This window comes from Castanea sativa, chromosome 1 (assembly GCF_040712315.1).
Source record: "Castanea sativa cultivar Marrone di Chiusa Pesio chromosome 1, ASM4071231v1".
Lineage (NCBI taxonomy): Eukaryota > Viridiplantae > Streptophyta > Magnoliopsida > Fagales > Fagaceae > Castanea > Castanea sativa.
The window spans coordinates 90799279-90806059 of record NC_134013.1 but is presented as its reverse complement, the minus strand read 5'-3'; the positions used below and the strand labels follow the sequence as shown (position 1 = coordinate 90806059).

Genomic DNA, 6781 nt, shown 5'->3' with positions numbered 1-6781 from the left:
CAGGATCTGATTAGGGTCCTGAAGCACTCCCGTGAGTCTTTTAATTTTCATATATATATATATATATATATATATATATATATATATATATATATATATATATATATATATACGCGCGCGCACACACACAGTTGCTTTGTGGTTTACGCCACCAGATCCATTGTGAACAATGTTTTGCAATAATGTAAGGATTTGTCTAAATGCTAAGAAAAGTAAACTCAATACCACGTTAGACGACTGAATGACGTACGGATCACTGATCACAAACTTCACTTTGAAAAATATGCTCATTTCGAGCTAGCCAATATACTCCAAATAGAGAATGCAAAAGTAAAATGATGTTCCAATTAAAGTTGAAAGTATCAATAGTGCTAGAGAGGTTTGAAATTTGAATAGCACCACTCTTGAATGTCAGTATTGTAGAAATTTAGTAGGGTTTAAGGAATTAAGAAGATTATCCATAGTTGGTTGGCCCAACTACAATTCCTCACAATGTGAATATAGGACCAATAGGTGTTTCAGATGATGACATCTAGGGTAGAGTTGATCTTGGGAAGGTAGAAGCGAGTGAGCACCGTTTTGGCAATGCAATTTGCTGATTTTTTTTTTTTTTTTTTTTTCCTATGAAAACAATGCGATTTGCTGATTTTTTACTACTCCCCGTAAAAGAACATAAAAATAGGGATGTTTAAGGTAAAACTATAAAACCTTGACGGATGATGCCTTATATTTATAATATACATTACCCTAAGAATGACCGATCTAGTATAAACTATTTACATTTCTTGGATTCATGCGAGATAACTTTTTTTCTTGAGACAAAACGGTAAACTATTAACAACATTTCAATCACATGGTGCGAGATGACTTTCCTTACAAAGAAAAAGACCAAATGTAACATGACTTAAATTATGTTAGGATTACAATTTTTTTACCACAACTTACATATTATGAGATATAGTTAACAACTCAAAAATGCACTAACTTTAGGAAACTTGCCATATGAAGTCTAATTTTTTTTATTAAATTATATGCTTCAATAAGGATGAGAAAGAAGATTTGAACCATGAACATCTCCACCAAAAACATCATAAAATATACCCGTTGAGCTTTAAAGCTCTAAGTGATGAAGCTTAGTATTGCTTAATATACAAAGATCTGAGACTTAGTTGCAGTTGCAGTAGTAGTCTTATATATATATATATATATATCCTCATCAATTTATTTGATCACAGTGAGAACCGCACATAGCTTGAGTTGTTGATAGTTTGCACTTCTCAGTAAGAGGCTCATTCTTTCATCTGCTACACAATTAACTGAGGTAGGTTTTCGTAACATTTCCTATTCAAGTTACATTGTCTTTCTAGATTGAGAAGTTGGTGTAATTTAACCTTTATATATATATATATATATATATATATATATATATATATATATATATATATATATATATATATATATAATTTATTTAACCACTCGTTTTGTATCCAGATTGAAGTCGTGTGCGTGTGCTTACGATTTACAACGTTGTCATAAGTATCTAAGCTTAGATAATTATAAGCATTTTAATTTGCCAAATGGATGTTTCATTGTCTATATTTTGTTAAACAGCTAGCGTAATCAACTTTTAAGCAACAAATATGAATACTTAGATTCGTATATAGAGTGACAGGGGTACAACGAATTTTAATATATATATATATATACACACACTAGCCTCTAAGCACGCGCATAGGCTCTTTTATTTTTTTGAGAAAAATTAATAATTTGCATTCATTATAATTTGAAATTACTATGTTTTCCAATCATAAAATATCTAGAAGTATGATGAGTATTATGGGTTTGTAGGTGAAATAATTTTTTTATCACACCTCTAGTGTCTTTGCACACGCGTTGCACGTGCTCAAAAGTTCTTCTATTTATTTTTTTTATTTTTTTTTTGAATTAGCATTAAAGATGGGAATTGAGGAAAAGGATGGCTAGACATAAGATAAAATTGTAACTCTAAGATTGCTAAGTGCTAACTGGTTGATGATAATGAGGACTTTAAACTTTAAATTTGTACCTGGGTGGGTTTGTACGTGAGAGTTGTTTTTTTTATTGTTAAATACAATGTAACCAAATGTGTATCTATTTAGTTTTTTTTTTTTTTTAATTTTTGATAGGAAGATAAACATGGGGATGATTTTTTAAAAAAAGGATAAAAAAACAACACTAACTTTGGGTTGTTTTTTTTTTTTTTTTAAGTAAATGTATTGTTGTTTTGAAGAAGTGAGTTAGTGGAAGAGTGTTACTATTTGTAAGAAATTTTTTAGTGCAAGTTAAACATATATTTTTACCCGACTATCCTTTAGTTTTGTCTCTACTTAAACCTAGGGGTGTAGGAGTATTTTGGAACAAAAAAAAAATCCGATCCAAACAAAAAAAGCCCTTTAAATAGTAGTGTGTGTGTGTATAAAAATTTTGGATAAACTTGAAGTTTTTTTTTTTTTTTTTTTTTGATAGGAAGATAAACGTGGGGATGATTTTTTAAAATAAGGATAAAAAAACAACACTAACTTGGGGTTGTTTATTTATTTATTTATTTAAGTAAATGTATTGTTGTTTTAAAGAAGTGGATTAGTGGAAGAGTGTTTCTATTTGTAAGCAATGTTTTAGTGCAAATTAGACATGTATTTTTACCCGACTATCCATTAGTTTTATCTCTACTTAAACCTAGGGGTGTAGGGGTATTTTGAAACAAAAAAAAATCCGATCCAAATAGGGAAAACCTCTTAAATAGTAGTGTGTATATATATATATATATATATATATATATATATAAACCTTATAAGCAAACTATTACATTTTCTTTTAAACACAAACCAAAAAAGTGAATTAAGAAATTGATTGATCATGTTGGAAGTCTTCAATCTTCTATCGTAATTATAAATTGGTAGTACCTTTTCTACTTTCTTTAGATTTAACAGCTAGGGTAAGTGGGAAAAAAAAGTAAAGAAACTATATAATATACACACATTGCATAAATTGACACAGAGACAAGCTGAAAATGTCCATCTACCATATAAAAAATGCATATTAACATATCTACCACTACCGGTATGTTGATGGCTCGTGTCGTTGAAACTAAACAGCATATATACCAATTATGAAAGTCGTGGACATTTTGAGAATTTTCCTATGGTATACCTAGTCTGTAATCGTGCCTATGCAATGTATCATGATTTAATAAAAAATAATAATACATAAATTAAACAGCATCACTATATCATGATTAATAATACTTTTTTTTTGTTTCAAGAAAAAAAGTTACAGTAAGTTATTTAAGTTAAATAATTACTTCTTTCAAGTTTCTTCAAACATATATTAAAAGACTACAATAAATGACATCAGAGCTACGATTAAGCCTCCATTGTCAACTGGGTGCCGCATCTACAAGGTTCCATATCACCTTCGCAAATTGAACGAAGAAGCCTACACTCCTCATGTTATTTCAATTGGTCCCATTCACCACGACAAAAAATGATTTCAAACAATGGAAAAGCATAAAGCAAGATACTTTGAGAGCTTCATGCAAAGAGCTAAGATAAATTTGAAGAAGTTAGAAAGCAGTATAAGGGAGATGGAAGATAGCATTCAGTGTTGCTATGTAGAGACCTTTAATCTTACAAGTGGTGATTTTGTGAAACTGATCAGGTTGGTTGCAAGCTTCGTTCTTGAGCTATTCTTGAGATATTATGAGGAAAAATGGGGAGCTAACGATTCTATGTTCGTGGAAGCATGGCTATTAGATGTGGTGTGGCATGAGTTGTTATTACTTGAAAACCAGCTTCGATGTACGGAGCCATTCATTGACTAGGGGCAGTTCCCCCCCCCCCCCCCCACCCCAATTTTTTTTTTAAATAATATAATTATATAACTATATATTTAGATACTAATTTTAGCAATTTCGTTCAATAAAATTACATTCCGTCTCCCTTATTGATCAGTATAAAAGAAATGGTATAGCTACAAACTTTTTTACAATATTTTTACAGACTATTGAGATTGCAAATTCTTACTAGTTAATTTGCATTTGGATCCACCACTTACATCACTTTTTTATTTACTAATAACCACTAATCACAATCAAAATTTGTAGATCTAGTATTTTCCTCCTTTTAAAGTCCATAAAAAAATAGATCTAAAATCTAACAAGCCCAAAATATCAGCCCAACCACAAAAATTACCCATAGGCAATAGCAAAGCTAAAAAATAAATAATAAAAATAAAAATAAAAAATAAAATTGAGACTAATCAACCAATTTTACCAAAAACAAACAATTTAGCCCTTTAAAAAACTTTAAACAAAATAATTTTATCCTTACCAACAAAAGACACACTCTACACACATAAATAATAATAATAATGAAAGAAAACTTTTGCCGACTAAGCAATAGAGCCAAAAGCTAAAGCCACTGCATATAGCTAACTATAAAACTGTGCCCCCTAACTTTAAGTCCTAGCTCCATCCCTGCCAGCTTCCATTCTTTGTTTTTGAAAAACTATACCAACTTGTCTTTCCCAATAACTCAAACTCCCCATCTTTAAATGAACTTACTGATAGGTCAAAAATGTATAAACCCCTTGTGATGGATTAAGTTGATTAATTAGTCAAGTTATTAATTAATAAAATTAACAAGCAAAATGCGTGGTATCACAAACAAATCACCAATTAAACTAAGTATGCAGCGGAAATTAAATGACACAATGATTTGTTTAAGAATGGGGAAAACCTACACGGCAAAAACCCCATCGGATGATTTTAAGGTCACCACTCCCGAAATTCCACTATTATCACAACAAGCGGTTACAAATAAAAGAATCTCAAGTACCTTACCAACCTACAGTTGAACCCTTACCCCAATACTCAATTGGACTTGTTCTGTAGTGACAATTTCTCCTTTCAATGCACGGCTCCCAAGTACGTGACTACCCAATTGCGCAAATCCCAGTACACGACTTCAATCACCAACTAAAGAAGATTATTGGTTGCAAAGTTCTTCAATTCATCCACACAATGAAGATCAAGAAGATGCTTGGTTACAAAACCCTACGGTGCACATTACACAGCAACTTCTTCACAAGAGAGATGAATTAGGGTAAGAACTTTGTCTCTGGTCACAACTTGCTTGAACAAGGATTTCTCAATGCTTGTACAACTTGTGTACTCTTTGACGGCCCTTAAAACAATCATTTTATATGTCTAGGGTTAGAAGAAAAGAAGGCTCAAAGACACATCCACAGATTGGAATCAAAACAAAACTCAAAATCTATTTTTCTTAAACCTAGACAAATAGGGGTGCCGAGATGCTGTCGAGCCACGGGGCTGGAACAGCTCTTTAACACATGCTAGCTGTCGAGTTTTAATGAACTTGCACTTTTCAACTTGTTTCTTGGACAGACTTGATGATTTCAACACTTGATCTTAATACACAATTTCTTGAAGTATAAAACTCATCCTTAATCTAATCAATCACAAGTAAAGTGCGTTTTGTCAAAAAATTAGCCAATTACATAAAAAGAATGACATATGTTCTAAACAAGTGAAACACATATGTCCTAACACTTACTTTTAACTTCTTTAAGACCCTGAATGCTCAGAACAAAAACACCAATGTGGAAATCCAACACTTCACCAATTTGCTTAGATTCTTTCATCTACCTCCAACCAGCAAGCTACCATATAGAGACCTTAAACTGACTTTTCCTAAGTACTCTGCAACACAGCTCCGTGAGGCAGGTGTAACGTTTAAGGTGATTTCAAGAAAATGTGCTCTGAACTTTGATTTCAAAAATGGAATGCTGAAAATTCCCCATTTAAAATTCCAGGATACTACGGAAGCTCTTATTCGAAACATTATGGCATTAGAGCAATGTGATCATAGAAGACACGCATACATTACGGATTTCTATTTAATATTGGATCATCTTATCAACACTAGCAAAGATGTAGATTTACTTAGCAATGAGGGAATCATTGATAATAGGTTAGGCGACAGCAATGCAGTGACATCTATGACATCTATTATTAACAATCTTAAGAAAGGAATCTTCAGGAGAGATATGAACTCTGATTACTACAATCTTTGTGACGATTTGAATGAATTCTTTGAGAAACCATGGCACAGATGGAAGGTGACATTTTTAAAACATGAATATTGTAGCACTCCTTGGGGAACGGCTTCTACCATCGCTGCTATCTTTCTTTTGGTGCTCACTTTAATAATATGCTCTATCATCCAAGTAGATTAGGTTCAATGCCTGTGTAATTCTGATGGTTGCTTGATTGTTGCTGTAGTGCTATAATGGATATGTAATTTCCAAGTAAGCGTTCAAGCCTTTTGTATTATATATTTGGTTGAGCATAGCTCGCAGTTATCTATCTTTTTTTCTTGTTTTGAATCTAGATTTCCTAATTCTCTCTTCCTTCTGCTTCCAACTTCATCAATTGCTTAGTGATAAAACTTTTATTCCTTTGTTATTATTGTCAATGCAATTATACTCACATAAGTGTTACAAGGTTGACTCTAATACCATTGGTAACACCATAAGTCCTTCAAGCCCAAAGAGTTGCTTCAATGTCATTATCATAATCCAAGTAAAGTGTTAGCCACATTTATGTTGAAAGACCAATATGACCATTCCAATTGCAATTGAAACTCCTCATAGTCACTTAAATAGTCCAATTGAACCTAGTAAACACCTTATATTGAATTTAGCATATACTCGTGCAATACAA

General features: G+C 32.0%; 1 pseudogene; it reads left to right on the top strand.

Annotated features, from left to right (window-relative positions):
* Positions 1-335: 335 nt before the first annotated feature.
* Positions 336-6294, top strand: LOC142637093 (UPF0481 protein At3g47200-like; annotated as a pseudogene).
* Positions 6295-6781: the final 487 nt, after the last annotated feature.